Below are 22,701 nucleotides of genomic sequence, written 5' to 3' on the forward strand. Positions count from 1 at the left end.
ACTGGACACCTGGGAGTCCTGGGGCTGTACTGGACACCTGGGAGTCCTGGGGCTGTACTGGACACAGCCCTCAGAGCCACAGTGCTGTGTCCTCCAGGGCATCAGGAGCAGGCCCTAGTCACAGACAGGGAGCTATCCTGCTGGAGATCTGACCTACCCCCAGGCCCCCCATCAATTGCTGAGTCCAGGCTCCACCGCCACCCCTCCCCGCATGTAGAGGTGAGAGCTGGGGGAGATGGTACAAAAGGAACATCACATCCCAGGGACCCCGCAGCCAGAAATCAGCAGCCTCGGTGTGAGTTCTGGACAGCAGAGGGGAGGGGCATGGAAGGGCACAGCAACCACCAGCCGAGTCCAGCCCTAGGCTCCATCCACCTTGGCTGCCCAGCAAGCCATTCAGTGGGGGAGCACAGGGTGTCTTCCAGACGAAGGACAGCACAGCTCCTCTTCCATGGCTTACTGCTGAGCCCTGACAACTGGGTGGTCCCAGAGTCTGACTCCCACCCTCATGTGATGAGTGTGCCTGCACCCACCGCCTCCTTCTCTCTCAGTTCTCCTTCCCTGGGACGGCGTCCACCTGGACTGGGGCAGCACACAGCAGTCCTCTCTCCTGTCTGTCTTTTGTGTGGCCAGCAGGCCCAGGTTGTCACCAGGGTCTTGTGGGGGCAACTGTGAGGGCATGGGACCTGAGGGCTGTACTCCATCAAGGGGACACTACAGACTCACATAAGGGCTGGCGGAAGGACACAGAGCCCATGGCCAACAGCACACAGGATAAACGTGGAGGCAGGGCCAGGACCCAGCAGCAGGCAGCGTTGTCCAGACACTTGTGCGGAAATCAAAGGACAACCTGCAGGGGTCAGCTGTCTCCTCCCACCACGTGAGACCCACGGATCGAACTCAGACTGTCAGACCTAGCAGCAGGTGCATTTCCCTGTCAAGGACTTGAGATCTTGATGTCCCTGTTGCTGAGAGTCAGCGGGAGGGCCGGAACCACAGCTCACCCCTCAGGGTGTCCCAAGAGGCACAGAGGAGAACCAGGACTAGGACTAGGTGGACCAGGACTAGAAGTGACAGGATGCCACTCCCAGAAGTCTGAGCTACCCGGGCAGTGTAGTCACAAGGGAGGCAGGGAGCTAAGGGTTCAAATGCCACCAGAAGCTGGACAAACTGGCAAGTGGAGTGCCCCAGGGCAAGCCATCCCCAGATACCTCGCTTACCACCACACAGACCACTGTGGACTAGAGCACGGTCACCATGTGTACAGCCACTAGCCACAGAAGCCAGTGGGGGCATACACAGAGGTGAGGGTCCAAAAGCTCCTGGGACACAAATATGTCCGTGCATATGATGGCCAAGCCCAAGGAGTATTCTAGGTGCCACTTGTCTTGAGAATCTGGCCTAGGCAGAGCTAGTATAACCTAGTAGCTGAGCTAATAGCCTAGTAGCCTAGGCAGAGCTAGTAACCTAGTAACCTAGTAGCCTACAGTCAGGAGCTGTAGCTAGTGGCCTTGGAACCTCAGAGTGTGTGTGTGTGTTAGGGGGTGGGAGAGAAGACTCTCAGCCACAACATGCTGGCCGCCAAAAAGCAAGTACCTGGCTCCACCTAGTGGTAACAGCTCCTTACTGCCCACAGAGAAGGTGTCCTCTTCGCCTCTGCCAGTTACACCAGAGCGCAGAGGGATCCCCTGAAGCCCACCCTACAGGAGGTTGCTCCCATATCCAGGGACAGGTATCAGGACAGAGCTTTCAGGCCAGGCTGGTTGTAGTCAGGGTCTGCGCACAGAGGGCCTCTGCAATGGGTGCTGCCTCGATGGGACACTGTGGCTGTGGCCTGTCACCTGCATCCCAGTACCCCACCTGTCCCACCTTACTCAAGCCCTACAACAGTGCACCCCAGGGCAGGACTAAGGAGATAACGGGCTGCGGGCTGCGTTCCAAGGGCCCTGAGAGTGCAGTAACAGTCCCTGGGCTGAGACCCTTTGTGCACAGCAATGGGCTGAGCCAGTACCTGCGGCCAGGACAGAACAGGCTGGGGGTGCCCTGGGGCGTCCTGGAGAAACAAAGCAGTGCAGGAGAATAGAGTGCTCTTCCTGGGGGCACTGAAGACGAGTCCCCCAGGTGCCCAGGGAGGCGTCTTCCCAACCCCTATTGCTCCCGAAGGCCCCTACTGCTAGAGATCTGGTGACTGGGTGACACCCCAAACTCTCTGGTAAGTCCCAGCTGGCCATGGGCCTGGGCCATCATCATGAGAGCCCCATAACCTAGGCTCAGTCCCCAGCAGGAGGGGTGGCCACGATGCCCCGAGTCTGGTTCAAGAGTGTGACTGGACTCATGTTGGGGAGCCTACAGCTCCAGAAGCCACACAGCAGAAAAGTGGGTTTCCTGATGGCCCACAGAGCTCAGGCAAGGTGAGAACAACTTGCCCCTAGAACTGTCTGCCCCACTGCTCTTGCTCTGTGCCATTTGTATGTGAATCCTGAGCACAAAGACCCACGTGCTGTGACAGGAGGACCTCCCAATCCTGTGCATGCAACCCTGCCCTCCTTTATCTGAGTGAACAGCAGGGGTGGGGTGGGTGGAGTGGGAACAAAATGGGCGGGCACAGAGGAAGAGCCCTGAGGGCCTCACTTGGTCAGCCAGGCCACAGGATGACGAGGCTGCAGAATGGATGGATGAATGGATGGATGGATGGATGGATGGATGGATGGATGGGTGGGTGGGTGGGCTGCGGGATGGATGGATGGATGGGTGGGTGGATGGGTGGGTGGATGCATGGATGGATGGATGGATGGATGGATGGGTGGGTGGGTGGGCTGCGGGATGGATGGATGGATGGGTGGGTGGGTGGGTGGATGGATGGATGGATGGATGGGCTGTGGGATGGATGGATGGATGGGTGTGTGGATGGATGGATGGATGGATGGATGGATGGGCTGTGGGATGGATGAGTGAGTGAGGGGGTGGGGGTGGGTGGATGGATGGATGGATGGATGGGCTGCGGGATGGATGGATGGATGGGCTGTGGGATGGATGGATGGATGGGTGTGTGGATGGATGGATGGATGGATGGATGGATGGGCTGTGGGATGGATGAGTGAGTGAGGGGGTGGGGGGTGGGTGGATGGATGGATGGATGGGTGGGTGGGTGGGTGGATGGATGGGTGGGTGGGCTACGGGATGGATGGATGGATGGATGGATGGATGGATGGGCTGTGGGATGGATGGATGGATGGGTGAGTGAGGGGTGGGGGATGGGTGGGTGGGTGGGTGGGTGGATGGGCTGCGGGATGGGTGGGTGGGTGGGTGGATGGGTGGATGGATGGATGGGTGGGTGGATGTGTGGATGGATGGATGGATGGATGGATGGGCTGTGGGATGGATGGATGGGCTGTGGGATGGATGGATGGATGGGTGAGTGAGGGGGTGGGGGGTGGGTGGGTGGGTGGGTGGAAGGGCTGCGGGATGGGTGGGTGGGTGGGTGGATGGGTGGATGGGTGGGTGGATGTGTGGATGGATGGATGGATGGGTGGGTGGGTGGGTGGGTGGATGGATGGATGGATGGATGGGCTGCAGGATGGATGGATGGGCTGTGGGACGGAGAGGCTGGCACAAGTAGCCTCGGAACTTTGTTACTTAACTCCTGGAATGAGGAGGGTAGGCATGCAGGTGACAGGGACAAGTGGGCAGTGGGCGTGGCGCAGTACCAGGAGGAGACAGGCCAGTTGTCTCCCAAGCACTTCCCAAGGCCAGCTGAGGGGTGGCATAATCCCAAGAACAACACGCAGTGCTGTCAGGTAGCTTCAGGGACCTGCCATGCTTACCGAGGGTATGTGGGACATCTAGGCCAACGTCTTTACTTCCAACAAGCCATATGAACAGATCCCCTGGCTACCTCACAGGAGTAACAGTTCTCTGCTGCAAGGACCCGCCCTGCCATCCTCCTGCCTCAGCACCCCAAATGCAGATGGAGTACAGGTTCCATGCATCCCCTCCTGTGTGACTGGCTGGAAGCCACCAGAGTGAAGGGAATTGCTGGGCAAGCCCCTGGCCATGAAGGCCTGGGCCCTACCACACGCTCATCTGTTAAAGGAGGAAATGAAAGACACAGGAAGAGCACAGGAACAAGGGCCATGACCCATGGCGTCACACCGGGCCACGCCCTACAGCTGCTCAGCTGCAACCATCTGTGAGCAGGCACAGACGGGTGTCTGGGGACTCTCAGGAGGCTGAGGCAGGAGGCGGGACAGGGTTTAAGTGTGAGTGTGACATGAGCTCTGACTGAGCTGTGATCCAGGGCTGTCACAGCCAAGATCACAACTACAGTGCTGCTCCCGTGTCTCTGCAAAGCCCAGGACCACTCTCACGGCAGCTGCAGAGGAGGTGGGCAGCCACTGGGAGTGGCAGGGAGTTCCGAAGGCCTGTCTCAGCCACTGTTCTATCTCTGTGAAAAGTCACCATGACCACGGTGACTCTGATAAAGAAAACATTTAACTCTGGGCTCACAGTTTCTGAGGTTTAGTCCATCCTTATCACAGCGGGGCGCGTGGCAGGCGGCTCGCAGACAAGCTGAGAGCTTTACATCCTGACCCACAGGCAGAGAGACGAGTCTGACACGAGCTTCTGAGACCTCAAAGCCCACCCCAGTGACAAACCTCCACAAGTCCACACCTCCTGGTGCCACCTATTCAAATATATGAACCGATTGGGGGCCGTTCTTATCCACACCACCACAGCCAAAGCCACTGTCACCACAAACCTGAGCCCAAATAGGTCCAAAGAGTGACTTCATGTCCCATACAGCAGCCAACACAGACAAGATACACAATGGTAAAGAGTGGCCCAGCCATACACTGGAATACTAGGCAGCCCTGAACAAGAGTCAGACTCAGACACACACAGCATGAAGGGGCCTGAAGATGAGCTTCAGTGAGAGACTCAAAAACAAAATGCCACACATGCTGGCTAATTTTACATCAACTTGACACAAGCTAGAGTCACTTGAGAGGAAGGAGTCTCAATAAAGAAAATGTCTCCATAAGTTCTAACTGCATGGAGAAAAAAAAAAAAAGATCTATCTGCAGGCAGGCAAGCCTGTAGAGCATTTTCTTGATTAGTGATTAATGGGGGAGGACCCACCCACTGAGGGCCGGGCAGTGATTTGTGGGTGCCTGAGGCTGGGGAAATAGGGCTTCCTTTTGGGGTGATGGGATGTTCTGGAACTCAACGGTGGTGGTAGCTGCAGTACCCTGAATATACGACAAACGACTGAGCCATCCACTCTTGGCAGTGGGCCTGAGTGGAGGCTCCTCACAGAGAGCCGCAGGACCTGCCTGTCCCAAGCACCATTCTTGGGCAAGGCCGCACTGTGGAGTCCTTAGTTTCCTTCTGGGGAGCTCTGAGGACAGCCAGGCTCAGCACGCACTCTTCACTCCCTGAGCTCACCCTGGCTCTGCGCACCTTGCCTGAGGGCAAAGGCTGCCGGGGGGGGCACAGCTGAGCCTGAACACAGCTGAGTGTTTCAGGTTAAGACAGAGCAACTCTCTAGCCAGGTCCCCACCTGTCCATCACTCCTGCCCACCAGTGTCACAGTGCCTGTGTGGACAGTGGCTCTGGCCATTTTGAGCCCTACAGATAGTAATCTCTTGTACAAGGCTCCATTGTTCCAGCTGTAAACTAACCAAGTTTTATTTCCCAGACAGATATGGACCCGAGGACCTCACCCCCGCTGCAGCCTGGCCCTTCTGAGCTGTGGCGTCCCTATGAACAGCAAGAGGAAAGGCCTCACCAGCTCTAGTCTGCAGCGGCCTGCCCAGTTCAGTGGCCCTGCAAAACCACTTTGTTGGAACTCATCCCTGAACTAAGAGGTGGCAATTAACCCAATTCACAGCAGCATCTCCACCGCCAAAATGAAGCCCAACCTGAAACCCCCAATGTTACTGCAATTCAATGACCCCATCCGGGCCTTTCTCAGCCCGGCCCCTTCCTGGGGAGCTCTGGGCCACTACAGATGCTCCTGTATTAGGCCTGTCCAAGTTGGAGTGTGGTGTAGTGGCACTGCCCAAGTTCTGCTCACCGGGTCCTGGATTGTGTCCCTAGCCCCTGCACACAGGGACCTGAGGTACGAGAGGGTGACAGGATTGAAGGGCTTCATTGAGAAGAAAAGCCCATGTTAGGCAGGGACTCTGACGGCCACCCAGAAACATGGCAAGCACCAGACAGCGCGGTTAACATGATTCACACTTCACAAGCAGGCTGGAGTGAGGCCTGTGCTAAGCATGTACGAACATGCACAAGGCCCTGGGTTCACCACAGCTCCAGAAACACATGCACACACGTGTGTGTGAACACATACTACCGCATAAACAGGCTCTTTCATTTATAAGGGATTTTTGAAATGTCTATGATCCATGTGAACAACAGCGACGCCCTGCAAAGGAGAAGACAGTTTTGTGTGCCCATGGGTACAGGTGCCTGCAGATGCCAGGGGTCTCTGAGAACTAGAGCTACAGACAGCTGCAGGCGCCCGACATGGGAGCTGGGAACTGAAGCCCAGTTCTCTGGAAGGGCAGCCACTGCTCTTAGCCACTGAGCCATCGCTCTAGCTCAGTATCCACACAAATTTTGGTGCTGTTTTGGTGTTTTTTGTTTCTTTTCAAGATAGGGGCTTATTATGTAGCCCTGGCTATACCAGAATTCACTATGTAACCCGGGCTAGCCTCAGACTCAGAGATCCACCTACTTCTGCCTCCCAAGTGCTGGGATTAAAAGTGTGTGTCACCACCCCTACCTTACATCCACTGTTTTAAAGGTGTTTTAAGAGTTGCTTCCCACTGCTGGAGACCCAAGCCCATCCCTGATCCCAACTTCTTGCTGTGGGCGGATGAAGGGAACAGGGCCCACATCCCCACAGAACCACAGAAGGTGTCCCAGAGACCAACACGCACAGGAGCTCCAGGTCCTACCTCAGTGCAAGAGGACCCAGAGAGCAGTGCTGAGAGAAGCCTGCGTCACTGCTGTACTTACCTAGGGGTTCCAGGAGATTCCAGGGGCTGAGGTGGACAAATGACCCAGGCTCAAGGAAGCAGTCAGGGTTACTTTCTGTCCGGCACCTCCAGTGGCAGCAGCGTCCTGCAAGATACAGACGAAAGCTGACACTGAACGGCACGGCGCCGTCCCTGCCTGTCTCGCCCGCCCTTCCAGCGCCACCTCTGACAGGGACACTGACCTGGCACAACTGCCCAGCCCTTGTCACTTCTCAACAACATGCAGGCTGTCCCCAGATCTGTGCTGGCCCAACTGTGAGCTAGTGCAGTCAGTCCGGAGCAGTCAAGTGACAGCAAAGAAGCTTCTAGAAGCCAGAAGCCACAAACAGCTACTGATTTTCAAGTTTAGTCAAGTATGATGGCACATGCCTATCACCCCAGCATCGGGAGGAGGAGGAAGGATGGCAGGGATCTGAAACCAGCCTCAGCCACACCAGGTCTGAGGTCAGCCTAGGTTATTTAACACTTGGTCTTAAAAAACAGAAAGTGCCTGGCTCCTTCCAAAGCCCCAGGCCTCCAGAGGGAGGTAATGGGTCCCTGCCAGTCAGCCACCTTCTAGTGGGGGACTCAAATGATCATCAGGGCTTGGTGATAGGAAGTGCCACTACAGTGTGGCACTGAGACCTTGTGATGGAACCCTGTGGTTGAGGTTACCAACCTGTGACCTCTGTGGCCACCACCTGTGCCTCCTGGGACCTTGTGATGGGAGCCTATAGCTGAGGTCACCAACCTGCAACCTCTGCCCCTAACCTGTGCCTCCTATTGCAATGTCCTGGGCTCCAGCTCCCTTCACTACTGCCTATGTGTCCAGTCTGGATGGCCATGGCCCTAAGGGAAGCTCGCCCTAACAGTGTGAAGCTGACACCTTTCCTCCCGGCACCCATGGCCACACCATGCCCTACCCCACTGTCACCATACATCTTCAGGAGACCCTGGGCCAATCCTTCGAGTCCAGCATCAGCAAGGACCCCCTTCTTCTCTGCTGTCTGGAGACTGCCCCACCGCCCCTCAGGCTCCCGTCCTCACCCCTGCACAGTGCAACGTCACCACTTTCCCTACACCCTCACCTCCCACTCTGCTTCTGGGCCTGTTGGGTACCAAGCTCCCAGCACCAATTCACAACCGTCTGAAGGAACAGAGCCACCAACAGAGCGGCTGGAAAGATCGCTCAGTGGGGAGAGTGCTTGCCTTGCTGCGCAGCACATGAACTTGAGCTGGAGTCCCAGCAGCCAGGTAAGGAGCAGCACTTAGTCGTGATGCTGGGGGGCGGGAGAGGGGGCGGGGGCTGTGGAGACAGGAACTCTGGGGCACCAGCACAGCAGATTATGATGAGCACCAGGCTGAGACCCCAGGGAAGGCTCTACCCTCCCCAGCTAGTCTGGGGCTCTCTGAACAAGGTGGGAGGTCATTCAGCCTGAGCAGACAGGACCAGATGGCTCAAGGTGGCAAAGCTACAAGCATTGAACAAATAAGGCTGGGGGGTAACTTGGGGTGCCCTGGGTTCCAGTCCCAGCATGGCTAGTCCTGGTCAAGGGCACTCGAGAGCTACCAGAGTTGATGTACCTGAACAGACCCATGTGGAAGGTCTGTGCTAAGACTAGACCCAGTAACAGGGAGGGAGTGGGTTTTGTTCAAGAAAAGATCCTGCAGTCTATGTGGAAAAGCATGAATTGGACCTTGACCTCACACCATACACAGTTTATTCTAAATGGGTTCAGACCAAATTTTAAAATCAAACATCAAATTGTTTTCCTCTTCTTCTTCTTCTTCTTCTTCTTCTTCTTCTTCTTCTTCTTCTTCTCCTCCTCCTCCTCCTCCTCCTCCTCCTCCTCCTCCTCCTCCTCCTCCTCCTCCTCCTCCTCCTCCTCCTCCTCCTCCTCCTCCTCCTCCTCCTCCTCCTCCTCCTCCTCCTCCTCCTCCTCCTCCTCCTCCTCTTCCTTCTCCTCCTCCTTTTCTTTTTTTTTTTTGTTCGAGACAAGGTATCTCTGTGTAGCCCTGACTGTCCTGGAACTCACTCTGTAGACCAAGCTGTCCTCAAACTCACAGAGATCCACCTGATTCTGCCTCCTAAGTGCTGGGAATAAAGGTGTTGCACCATCACTGCCCGGCTATACATCAAATTTTTAGAATGCAGATATGTATGGCTTTGAAGCAGGTAACTTTCAGACAAGATGTAAGAGAACACACACTGGGCTGGCTCTAAACTCAAAGGCCGCCATGATGAAAGGGAGAGACAGTCTGGGAATATCCAAGAGCCACAGGTCTAAGATCAGCACCCAGAACATAAAGTCTTCACCATTCAACAAGACAAAGGCCAGAGAGCTCACCATTTGCGCTGGCTAGTTTCATGCCAACTTGACGTAAGCTAGAGGCACCAATTGAGGAAAGGCCTCCATGAGACCCAGCTGTAGTGCATTTTCTCAGGTAGTGATCAATGGAGGAGGGTCCAGTCAGGTGGAGAGATGGCTCAGTGGTTAAGAGAACTAGCCATTCTGCAGAGGATCCCTGTCCGATTCCCAACACCCCCACAGTAGTTCACAACCACCTGAAACCTCAGTTCCAGATCTGATGCCCCACACACAGACATACATTCAGGCAAAACACCTATATGTAAGTAATACATAGTGGTAATACAATTATAAAATCAACAAAAATTAAAAAGTAAGCCATTGGTTCCCTAGGGGGGACTCTGGTTTGTTGCTTGGTCTAACTGTGAGGGGCAAACATTGCCTAGCGTCCCCCAGAGAGAAATCTTCCCAGAATGTCTGCATTTGCGACTCCAGCACAGCATGGAGACCCTGACTCTATCCATTAGGGTGCTCACATCTGCTCAGTCCAGGCCAGTCACCGGAGAGACCAAGGGGCCAAACAGAAAGTCACCGCCTCAGCAGGTAGCAGCCAGTCATGACAAGAGTCCAGGAGCCCACAACTCCCTGACTCGAAACTCCTCCCTAGCTAAAGTCCCTAAGATGGCAACCACAGAGAGAGGTTCCCTGAGTGGCTGGAGACAGACTCTGCACCCCACAGTGAGCTTTGGGTGCATCAGGAGAGGCTGTCTGTCCCCGGCATCCTTGGGATAGAGCCCTGGTTGAAGTGGTCACACAGATCCCAGCCAAAGGGCTCAAGGGGGTGATACTGGGAACTCCTCTGCAGATCTCCTTCCCAGCACCCACTCCCCAACAGGACGATCAACACAGATGACCAGGGACAGGCCACACAGGCTTGCCAACGCCCTCCGGTGTAATATGACAAAGAGCCCAGGCACCCAGCACCTGCCCCCAAGTCAGCAGGAGCAGGAGGGGTGGGCACGGCAGGGAGACACAGAGACTGGCCCAGGGCATGGTGGGGACACAGAGACTGGCCCAGGGCATTATGGGGATGTCATCCAGGAGAGACGAGGCAGGGTGGGCCCAGTGTCAGGAAGACAGGAGAAGGCTGCACTCTGCACCTTGCCACAGGGAGTAGGACCCTTGGCCACATCAATCCAACTTGTCATCCCTGGAGACCCAGGGTACAGGCAGAGCCTGGCAGGTGGACAGTGAGGACTCCCGGAGCCCCAAGATCCAGGGCTTAAAGCCAAGGGAGGATAACTGTAAGGCTAGAGCCTCAGACAACAGGATGGACGCAGATGGCCCAACAGCCGGCCACTGGCTTCTCCCAGGGTCAGGCCCTGGCACGGAGTGATGCCCGGGAATCTCTCCACCTTTCCCAGGAGAACTCAAGAATACAGATCAAAGACCCTGTGTCCCCAACAGCACACTCGCCATTTTCTAGAAGAACATGAGCTGTCCGTCCATCCATAGCCCCACCCCCTTGGAATCTGATGTTACTGTTGTGGTCTAACCCATAATAATCACAAGATCACACAGAGGCTTGAGGAGACAGGCAATCAGGCAGATATTGGGGACAGATGTCTTAGCGGAGTAAGTAAAAGACAAGCTGCTGTGAAAATTATTTTTATTACATTTTCATTTTTCTTTCCTTTGGGTTTGTTTTGGTTTTGGTTTTTGGTTTTTGTTTGTTTGTTTGTTTGTTTGTTTTTTCAAGACAGAGTTTCTCTGTGTAACAGTTCTGGCTGTCCTGTAGACCTGACTGGCCTGGAACTCACAGAGATCCGCCTGCCTCTGCCTCCCGACTGCTGGGATTAAAGGTGTGCGCCACCAACACCCGGCTCATTTGTTTATTGGTGCGGTGGAGATCAGAGCACGACCTACAGAAGGTGGTTCCTGCCATCAGAGTAAAGCTTGGCAGCAACCACCTTACCCACTGAGCCCTCTTGCCAGCGCAGAACTGCCTTTTCTCTTTAAGTCAATTGTACTGGGCCCCAGAATTCTGTTACAGCAACAGAAGAGGACGGTGAGAGGACCAGGGTGTAGCTCAGGATGATGTGTGCCTGTCATCCCCGATCTCAAGCGCTGAGGCAGGGGATGCATGAGTTTGAAGCCAGCCTGGGCTCACAACCAGACTCTGCCTCAAAAAATAGCAAAAGTCAAATTTTAAAGGTTTTAAAACTGCCAAGCATAGCACATACCTTTAATCCCAGCACCCAAGAGACAGATGCAGATGGACCTCTGCGAGTTCAAGACCCTGTCTTAGAAAGAAAGAAAGAAAGAAAGAAAGAAAGAAAGGAAGGAAGGAAGGAAGGAAGGAAGGAAGGAAGGAAGGAGGAAAAAGAACAAAAGAAGGAAGGAAAGAAAGAGGGAGGGAAGGATGGAGGAAGAAAGGGAAAGGGAAAACGGAAAGAGAGAAAGGAAGAAAATTAAATGAAACACAGTTGGAGGACTGGAGAGTGGCTGAGTGGCTAAGCACACCGGCTGCTCTCTCAGATGTCTCTCAATCACCTGTAGCTCCAGTTCCAGAGAAACTGTCACTCTCTGGTCTCCATACTCACACACACATAATGTAATTAAATAATAAAATTTTAAAGTTACCAAGTAAATAAACAGTAAAAGTTGGGGGCTGAGACAGTTCAGGAGGTAAAGGCACTTACTGCCAGGCCTGGCATCCTGCACGGTGAAGAAGAGACTCCTGCAAACTGTCCCCTGGGCTCCCACACACACTGAGAAGGGCCACCCTCGTGCACACACAGAGGGTAAAGAAACAAATGCAATTTAAGAACTAAATAAAAGTTGGAGGAAAGGTCGAAACCCTCCTAGAAAATGAATGAATGGCAAAAACCAACTTCTTTGGGGTAGACAGGAAGATGGCCTTACTTTGACAAGGTGGCTGACCTAGCTCAGGAAGCTGACACCAGCCAAGAGGTCCCTGCAGTCCAGACTGCAGGCATGTGAATGAGAGCAGCGCTCCCTACTGGTGAGGTGGGGAATGGCATATGGTTAGGGGAGGAGGCAGGCGGGGGAGGCCTTTGCTGCGGCAGGATGTCTGCCCACACTGGGGACACAACACAGGCTGGGCAGAGGACACTGGCTATCTGCATGGAAGCACGAGAGGCTAGCCTGTGGGCTCCATTCCCAGATGCTGACAGCAGGAGCAGGGAGTTCAGGAGTCTGAGCCTGGTACCAAGGACAGTGCACTGTAGGGCAGTGGGGAAGGAGGTAACACGGGCACCATGCACCTTCCCAACAGACCCAACCCTGAACCCGCCCACTTCCACCTTCCAAAGGCGGCAGCAAGCAGACTGTGAAGGCAGAGGGGTCCCTGCTCAGACAGGAGGAGGACCAAACACACGACTTTATTTCAAGAGAGCAGCATGGAGGGCAGGGGACACAACCACAGAACTTGCACAAAGCCAGAGCTGTGTGCCCAAGACAAACTGGAAGATGTGGTTCCTCTGGGGGGCTCCCAGTGCACAGAGTGGATCCCACTGTCAGCACGGGAAGCTTGTCACGGGAGCTGAGGACGCAGGGACTCTCCAAGAGAGCTGCAGGCCCTGGCGAGGACTCAGCACGGCTGCTGGAAAGAGGGTGGAGAAGGGAGATGGGCGAGGAGGTGGACGGGGGGAGGTGTGGGGTAGATGGGTTGTGGGTAAACAGGAACATGGATGGAAGGCCAGGTACGTGGATGGACAAAATGTCCATTTAGGGACAGGCGGCGGTGGCACACTCCTTTAATCCCAGTATTTGGGAGGCAGAAGCAGGCAGATCTCTGTAAGTTGGAGGTCAGCCTGGTCTACAGAGCGAGTTCCAGGACAGAGAAACCTGTCTCAAAAAAAAAAAGAAAAAAGAAAAAGAAAATGTCCACCCAGATTAGCTGTACATACAGACATGTCCCTCCGTTTGGAATCAGAAACTGTCACAGGCCTGTACTTTCAGTGTACACGGTGGCCTTGCAATGCTGATGATGGTCTAGAAGCAACCACAGCCCTGAGGAAGACAGCACAAGGCTCAGCTCCTAGGAGGACCATCCAGGAATCCACCTCAGGGCAGCAGGTGAGGCTGCACTAGCAGGGACATGGCCGTGGAGGAGCGGAGTCACCAGCGGCCCAGGGAGGAGAAAGTTGCTACACCTCAGAATGGAAGGCAGGTAACAGACGGGCACAGAACCATGGCACGAAATGCCCTTCTCTCTCCACAGCTTTTCTGAGTGGGGACCAACAGCGAGCTCTCACAGTTCAAATGTCTCCCTCAACACCCCTAAGGAACACAGTGCACGTGGAGGTCAGATTCATGTCACCCCAAACAGGATGGGTCCACAGCGGGGCCTCTGCACCCACACTACAAGGACACAGTAGCGTGTCTCCTGCCACATCTGGGGCCTGACCTCATGAAACCCACACAGGTTTAAGGGACTGTTCCTCGTAAGAAAGAATAACAGGACATACGCCACATTGACCCTGGATTCTTTTTCTACTGACAGGCTACCACAGAGTCAAGATGGGGCCTATCAGTGCCATGAATGACAGATCACACAACTTTGTCAGGAGTCCCAGGCAGGAGGAAGGATGCCCTCAATAGTAGAGGTACCAACAACTGCCCACAGTTGCCTGAGGTGGCTTGGGTGAAGGACAAAGTGAAGGGAGACCCTGACATCTGCAGAGTGACCCAATGTGGGGGTCTAAAACCGTGCCTGTACCCCAGAGCTGTGGGGAGACACAAGCAGGTTTTGCTTGCTGGTGGGTAGCCCATCCTGACGGGTAACCTTCCGGTTCATGAAGCCTTATCTCAGAGACGAAAGCAGAGGACAGGCCTGGAAGCACAAATCCGCACACTGACCCCGCCACGAATACACATGAGTGAGCACACACACTCACTGGGACAAATAATCAGTGCAATTAAATAACACCAATCAGGCCAGGGGAACTGGCTTAGGACAAACGTAAGAATGACCAGTTAACTGGGAGGTAGTAGCACACACTTTTATTTCCAGCACTCAAACGACAGAGGCAGGAGAATCTCTGTGAGTTCGAGACCAGTCTGGTCTACAGAATAAGTTCCAGGACAGCCAGGGATGTTACACAGAGAAACCCTATCTTGGAAAAAAAAAAAAAAGAATGACCAGTGCCAGCCATCAGCCCCAGGACCCCCTGCAGTGGACTCCTTCCACAGGCACACTGATATGTACATATACACAAAATAAACACACTAAAAGTTTGTAAAAACAACACAATAAAATGAAAACTAAGTCAATGCTGGAATATGGTCAGCCTTTCAGAAAGCCAGGACTTCTCAGCACCGCCAGTTCAGAGGGGAGCAGAATAGTGAGAGCCACCTGTCTGTCCCTTTCCCCAGTACCCCAGGCAAGAGACTCCCCACAAGCAGACACAGCCTGTTGCACACGCCGCAGGCCTCTGGATACATCCTCGGCTACTGAGTACCAGGCTTGGCCGGCATCTGTCTACTGACCCATGAGCTAGCCTTTCATCGGACACCATACCCAGTGTCTAGGAGACCAAAGATGAAGTTGGATGCCCCTGCCATCATCCTTGGGCTCACTGAGCCCAGTGACTTAAGACAGGTTCCTTCACCTGCTACAGCCTCCTCTGGCTGAAGGACAGCCCTCAAAGCTCAGGGCAGGGTTGCTAGCAAGTTCAGTCAGGGGCATCCGATAGATACACCCATGCACACAGGCATGCGCACACACATACATGGACATGTGCACACACTCACATGGACACACCCATGCACACACACATACATGGACATGTGCACACACTCACATGGACACGCATGGACACACACATGCACGCATACACAGAGGCTGCCAGCCCTGCACCACAGCCATCTAAAGCAGGAACCATCACTGCACGGTCCCAGTCGGTGAAGGAGACACAGGGCAGAACATGGCTTGCCCAAGGCCACCCAGAGGTGGGTGTGGAGGGCACAGGAGACAACAATGGCACGGGTGGAAATGTTGAGAACAGAGGCCCCAGCCCTCAGAGGAGCGAGGAGGAGGCACTGCCCCTCCTGTCACCTGACAGGAGGTCATGGATTGGAGGAGGATGCGTTCTATGATGCACCTTAAACCTTCCCAACAGCTCGGGAAATAAAGGTGAGAGCTGGGGAGAGGACGCCGAGGTGACAGCAAAGTCAGACGTGGTGCAGTCAGAGACATCACTGACTGTCATGACTTGGACCAGGAAATGTTGATGACCCAGGGCCCCCTCCCCTCCCCTACACCGCTCTCAGCCCCCCAACCCTGTCCTGAGGCAGTTCAGGGCACATGCAAAGGCTGCCACACAGCAGAGGTGCCAGGCTCACCAGCACTGCCGAAGGCTGCTCTGCCACACAGGACCATCGCCCTGACACTCCCCAAGGCTGACCACGACAGCTGGGAGCCCTGGGAACATCAGCTCCTTCGCCCTGGCATCACAAGCCCAGGACTTTCACATGTGTGGTCTGCTCCCCTTCGGACTCTCTGCCCACATCACCTGCAGGAACCCAGTTCGGGGACAGAGCCCAGGAGGCCCCCTGGTGCCTGCCCCGCCCCCTACACACACCCTGTGCTAACTCCAGGACTCATCTCAGGAAACAAACTCTGCAGCTCATTTTTTTATTTTTTATTTTTATTTATTTATTTATTTATTTATTTATTTATTTATTTATTTATTTGGTTTTTCGAGACAGGGTTTCTCTGTATTATTTTGGAAGCTATCCTGGAACTCACTGTAGACCAGGCTGGCCTTGAACTCACAGAGATCCACCTGCCTCTGCCTCCCAAGGGCTGGGATTAAGGCATGCACCACCACTGCTCTACTCCGATTTATTTTTATTATTTGTTTCGGGGGAAGGAAAGCACATGGAAGTCAGAGGACAGCTGGCAGGGACTGGGGATTGAGTGCGGGTAGTCAGGGTTTGAAGCAAACCCCTTTACCTGCTGAGGCTGTCACCAGGGCCCTGTAGTTGGCTCTTGTATCACACTTTCTAGGGTATAGGGGAACAAGCCTGGGATCTGGTGTGCTATGGCTGGTACTCACCCCTGATCCACGCCCTCATGCCTCTAGGCAGCTGGTGGCTCAGATCACAAGCACAGCAAATAGGCAGTGTGAGGCCTCCTGCTCCCTCCCACATGCTGGAGGGATGGCTCAGTGAGTGGTCAGAGCACTGGCTGTCCTCGCCAAGGACCCAGGTTCAGTTCCCAGAAACCCCAAGGCAGCTCACAACTGCCTGTAATTCCAGCTCTGGGGGTCTGACGCCCTCTTCTGGCCTCAGCAGGCACCAAACAGATTCACAGGCAAAACACCCACACACATGAAATAAGTAAAAACTTTTTTTTACAAAGCAACATGGAGTAAGATACCTGTGACTACTGGCAGCTCGCACTGAGGCCCAGTTCACCTGCTCTGCTTTTACCTTCTACTGTGGCTCAGAAATGTGAGGGTCTGCAAGAGGGATCGGTAGGTAAAGGCGCTTGCTGCCAAGTCTGACCCCCAGACCTACACATGTGTGCTGTGGCAAACGCCCTGCCCCCCCAATAAATATTGTTTTAAACACACACACACACATTCACGGCAGGCAGCAGTGGCACACACCTTTAATTCTAGCACTCGGGAGGCAGAGGCAGGAGGATCTCTGTGAGTTCTGAGGCCAGCCTGGTCTACAGCTTGAGTTCCAGGACTGGCTCCATAGGTATTAGGAAACCCTGTCTTGAAAAAGAAAACTAAACAAAACAAAAATTATGGGCTGGAGAAATGGCTCAGCGGTTAAGAGCACTGACTGTTCTTCCAGAGGTCCTGAGTTCAATTCCTGGCAACCACATGGTGGCTCACAACCACCTTGAATGAGATCTGGTGCCTTCTGCTGGCATGCAGGCAGAAGACTGTATACACAATAAATAAATAAAATATAAAAAAACAAAAACAAAAATTATATCCAAAACTAATCATTTCCTAAAGCAACACTGCCTGGGGCAGTTCACTCTGAAGGCAACACCCTACATGAGCGAGGGCCAGAGCTTGCTACGTCTACAGTGGGGTCACATTAGTGGAAGGACTTCCAGAGATGCCAGACATGGCCACAACAGGATCACTGTCATGCAGCTGGTAGACCTCCAGGTACTGTGTCTAACCACTGAGCCATCCCATGGGGGAGGAAGCAGAAGCCCTCACACTGTAAGGCTGAGCGCTCCTGAGAGAAACCCACTGCCTATCTCCATGGGGCCCTGGCACTGGGGAGTCCAGAGACCAAGAGAAACCCCTCCTCCTGGTCTGCCTCTCAGGGTCTCCAAGGCCATGACCCCAACATACCTTCCTCCTTCCTCTGTCCATCGTCACCCAGCATAGACAGGTGTGACCCCAAGGGTGCACCTCCAAGAAACTAGGACCATCCCCCAGGTCAGCTGCTCCTGGCCAGATTACCCACAGTGCTAAGATAACCTTCGCACATCAGGCTCTGCCCACTGGCTGCTGCTCATGCCACAGATACACTCAGCCCAACTACACAGGGGGAGCAGGAACAGCATGCCACCCCAGGGGCTGCCGCCACTCCAGGAGACCGATGCCAAGCAGCTGCAACCAATCATCTGGTGGAGAGCCACAGGGACAGGCAGAAGTTGCACACCTGAACCCGAAGGGTTCCCTGTACTAAGTGAGGTCACTGGTGTCTCTGGCTTGGGTTGTGGTGGCTACCGCCTGGAAGCATAGCAGGGGACATCTTCAGGCCCCCAGGGTACCAGTGATCCCTAAGAGGGTGGTTCTGCTCCCTGTCCCTCGCCTCACCTTCCCTGAGATGGTGGCACACTTTAGAGACGGCCTCATGGCTGACCCTCTCTAATCTCCTGGGGAGAACACAGCAGTCTGAGGGAGCGCTGAGACCCACTGGGCTCCCTAGTCCCACCATGCCCAGGGGTCCCTGGCACATCTGCCACCCAGAGAAGAGACTCCATGGACCCACCAGGGGAGGGCGATCCCACGAGGCCCAAAAGCTAGGTATGTGCTCCTGTGCTCTTACACCACAGGAACTGTCACCCAAAGTGAGGAAAGGCTACACCAAACTAGGAAGCTCTGCCCTCGCTGTCATCTATCTGGTGCTGGGACGAACCCGGGACCTCACAAGTGCCAGGAGAGCAGACACTAAGCCTCACCCCCACACTAACCTTGTTTCTTTGTGGCTGTTTTTTGGGGGGGCATGTGTGGTAGAAGCCAGAGGTCAACATGGGTGTCCTCCATCACCCTCAACCTCATTCTCCTGGTCTCTGCAGAAAATGGAGCTCAACACTTGACCTAGGCTGGCTGCCCTGAGGCCCTCCTGTCCCCACCTCCCCATGGGCATGTGCTGGGGCTGCAGGCACACCTGCAATGGCTGGCTCTTACATGAGTGCTCGTATCAGAACTCGGGCCTGCGCCTGCACAACAGCAGCCCCCATCCACTGAGCCCTTTCCCCAGCTGTGGTTTCATGGTGGCTGTGTTTCAAGACAGGGTCCCTCTATGTATCCCAGGCTAGCCTGGGACTCTCCATTCTCCTGCCTCCACCTCCAGAGTGCTGGGATCCACACCCAGTTGGAACCCAATGCTGAGCGCATGCTTAGGCTCGCACTGTCCTTACCCAGCCCAGCCCCGGCCCCAAAGCTTCATTTTTAGTAGACTTTACTTTTCTGGAGTGGCTTTGGGTAGTGATGTCTCATGCTCTCCTATCCCCACTGGAAAGGACACAGAAGGTGGGAAAATGACAGAGTCCCTGACACCTTATCCAGCCAAGAAGAGGTTCCCAGAGCAGACCACACCCAATGTCGGTGAATAGAAAACCAACTCATCTGAGACGTCTTTTTAAAAATCAATTCATTACTTTAAAGTCATTTTTGTGGTGTTGGGGTGGAGCCAGGGTCTCATGCCTTACCGCTGTGACCTGCCTAGCTGGACACTACTTTTAAGGCTTAGTGAGTCACTAGGTCCCTGTCACCCTCTCTGAAGCAGCCAGCCCAGGAACACCCCATGAATTCAGGGACATCATTGTGGAGAAGACCAAGAGTAAAGAAATGAGTCAACCCAATTTGATTAGTGACAAGTTGATCAAAGCAACAGGACAGGGTACAGCAAAAGGAGGGGTGTCAGTGCCGCCTCCACAGACCTAAGGCTGCCAGAGTGGGACCTGCACAGGGTGGGCGTGGGGAGCCAAGGCTGGTAGCAGGCAAATCCCGTCTGTGCAATTACAGGCCTGGACTGGAGGCAGGGCCAGTGGGGGCAGGAGCAAACAGAACCACTAGGCACTGAGGGTGGCCGGGGCCGGGAGCTGGGACAAAGAAGCAGGTGGATGTACAGGGATGTACAGGTGGATGTACAGGGCTGAGGCCAAGCCCCAGGTCTCCTGTGGAGGGACCTGGGTGAGGTCCTGGCAAGGAGATGAGGACCAGCTACACACCAAGTACTCTGAATGCCCACTCCAGGGGTGACCAGCTACACACCAAGTACTCTGAATGCCCACTCCAGGGGTCACCAGCTACACACCAAGTACTCTGAATGCCCACTCCAGGGGTCACCAGCTACACACCAAGTACTCTGAATGCCCACTCCAAGGGTGACCAGCTACAATGGACCAAGGCAGTAGGGACAGTGGAGCAGAACAGAAGGCTTCCAAGCTCCTGGCTCCTTGCCCTTGACCCTCAAGGCCACCTGAGGACAGGAGCATGCTGGGTGTCCACTCTACAGATGGAAAAGGAGTCAAGATGCTGGACAGAGCAGGAAAGACACCTACCTGGCTGCAGGACCTCTGAACTTCAAGGATGGTGGATGGAGCCCAGCTCCCCACCCCAGGGCCTGTGGTGACAGTTCTCTCCAGAGGCTGCCCATCTGCTACAGTCTGCTCCCTGCCCCTGCTCCCAGGAGGCTTTTGAGTCCTGGTGGCTCTGACCTTGGTTCTGGAGGAAGTGACAAGCCCAAGGCCACTAGGCCCTGAACCCTCCACCCACCTCCAGATCTTTAGACAACCATCGGAAGTATCCCGTGGCCAGCGCCTCTGGCCCTCACCACACGTGACCTCATTGTGGGTGCTGGCTCCATCAGCCTCCTCCCAGCACTCCCCATGAGCCCCCGTCCCCAGGAGTGAGGCTTTGCACAACCTGCCAACTGATGGGCCAGGTGACTCCCCACAGGTGTCAGATGGCACACAGACAGATGGCTACCCCAGCGCGGGGGCTCCCAGGACAACAACGGGAAGGGGAGGACAAAACAAGGGGGTCAGAGCCCAGCAGAGGAGGGGGAGCAAAGACCTGAAGTCTAAGCCAGGGCTGGGTAGGCTAGAAGCATGGAGTGCCCCCAGGACAGGGAAGGAGACAGGCTGTGGCTGGGGACAGATACCCACAGAACAGTGACTGCATCTCTGGAGACCCCTCTGTACCGGGATGTCTCCTGAGTGGTCATCACTCTGGGAGGAAAGGATTAGAAAACCACTGTCACTTAGACCTGTACATTCCCAGGTCCGAACGCACACACTCACAGGTGCACCTATATACACACATAAGTACACAGAGCACCTGGCACAAGGACACTTCTACCCCAAACGGTAAAACACCCTATGGCAATCTGGGCAACTCTTGCCTCGGGCTTTATGCCCTCCCAGGGAGAGCATGGAAACTCACCCAGTGTCTTCCAAAGGGACCCTGCAACTTTTGACACAGGGCATCCACGAGGTTTGGGAAAAAAGAAAGGGGAAAATGAAAGCTGTCTGCTGCTTGTGCAGGGTGGGAAAGAAAACGCTGGCCCTGTCTGAGGACACGCCCTCCTGGTGGCTCTGAAGGCAGCAATTACCACAGAATTAAAGAGAGTGATTAGTCCTTTACTGGTGGGGGAGAAAACCTCTGAAGACCCACCTAATGAGCCCATTTTGAGGCAAGAGCTGTTTGGGGACGGTGCAACTCCAGCCCGGGGACTGTCAGAGACACAACTATTGGGACACAGAGACGTCCAGGGGCCCCCATACCTTCTGCAACCAAGATCCTCAGAGCCTAAGAAGGTGCAGGCGGCAGGTTGAGCAAACCCCACTTGCACACAGGGAAAGATAGTCTTTCTTTTCGCTTTTTGAAACATGTTACAGGATCCACCGTCTTGCTAGTTGAAAAAACTAGCAACTCGGGCAAGACACTTCCCCAGGTGTTACTGAATTATTAAAGCGATGCCATCCTTCCCCTCCCCCAGTCAGACAGATGGGACAAGGGGAAGCCCAGGAGCGGCAGTGCCCAAACCGCACCGGTTACACCATCAAATCTGCAAACCGGGACCCTCACACTAGCACCTGGTTCGCAGCAGCCGCCCAGCAGATCCCCCAGAAGCCCCCAGCACACGACGGTAGGAAAGCCATCCCCAGCTGTCCCCGGCTCTGCTGGCTTCCCGAGAAGAAGAAACTGGGGCTGTCTGCCGGGGACGCCCTGGACCGGTGTGCATGCGGGCAACTGCACAATTCATGGCTTTACAGAGAGAAGGGGGCTGGAAGGCAGAGGGACCTGAGGACGGATGCGAGGTGGGAAGGCTGCCATTGCAACAGCAGATACGTGCATTATTTTTCTTTTAAATTAAAAAATGCAGATTACATGGTGATTTAGGGATTCTGGGACAAGAGGGGGTCAAGTTTGGAAGGCATGATGGATGGGGGGGACAGCACCAGTGTCCCCTAAAGGGAACCAAAATAAAAGCTGGGAGGAGCATGGGCTTGGAGTGGGTTTTCTTATTTTTACGGATTTGGGGATGCTGAAGGGATAGCAGGACCGGGCCACCCACGCTGTCATCTTTTGTGCCCTGGAAAGGGGACGCGGCGCCCCGCCCCCGCCCCGCCTTTGTCCGGCCCCATCGTCCCCCCCCCAAAAAAACACACCCTCATTTCCCAGGCACACAATCGCTTTGTCGATCAACAAACAGCAGCTTCGTCCAAGCGGACAAAAGCCCGGCGTACCCCACCGCCCCGCGGAGCCAAGTAGGCCGCAGCCGAAGCCTCGGCCTAGAGTATGCGCGGTAGCCGCGAGGCGCGGCGCGGGGGCAGGCATGGCGGCTGCGCGGCCCCCCCGGAGGGGCCTGGAAGCTGCGGAGCGCCGCTGCCGATCGCACACTCACCTGGCGCGGCGCGCGCGGCCCCGAGTGTGGACAGCGAGCTGAGCGGCGCGTGCTCAGCCGCGTCGCGTCGCCCCCGCCGGGCTTCGCTCGCTCGCTCAGGCCGCTCGGCTCCTGCCTTCGCCCTGTTCGTTCGCTGGTTCGATCGTTCGTTCGCTCGCGGCCGAGCCCTCAGCAAGCGCCTCGGGCGGGGAGGCGAAGCTTCAGAGGGCGGGGCGACAGCT

General features: G+C 55.1%; 1 protein-coding gene across 2 annotated transcripts in view; it reads right to left on the reverse strand.

Moving 5' to 3' along the window:
• The window catches only part of Kdm4b (lysine demethylase 4B), an 83,074-nt gene extending 60,455 nt beyond the window's left edge, over positions 1-22,619 (reverse strand). For both annotated transcript variants that reach the window (XM_040739218.1, XM_040739217.1), the window contains exons 1-2: positions 22,481-22,619; positions 7,027-7,131 (exon numbers count right to left, since the gene is read on the reverse strand). The gene's annotated coding sequence lies outside the window, so the exon portion shown is untranslated. The remainder of the gene's footprint in view (positions 1-7,026; positions 7,132-22,480) is intronic.
• Positions 22,620-22,701: the final 82 nt, after the last annotated feature.

This window comes from Mesocricetus auratus, unplaced genomic scaffold, assembly GCF_017639785.1.
Source record: "Mesocricetus auratus isolate SY011 unplaced genomic scaffold, BCM_Maur_2.0 Super-Scaffold_100676, whole genome shotgun sequence".
Lineage (NCBI taxonomy): Eukaryota > Metazoa > Chordata > Mammalia > Rodentia > Cricetidae > Mesocricetus > Mesocricetus auratus.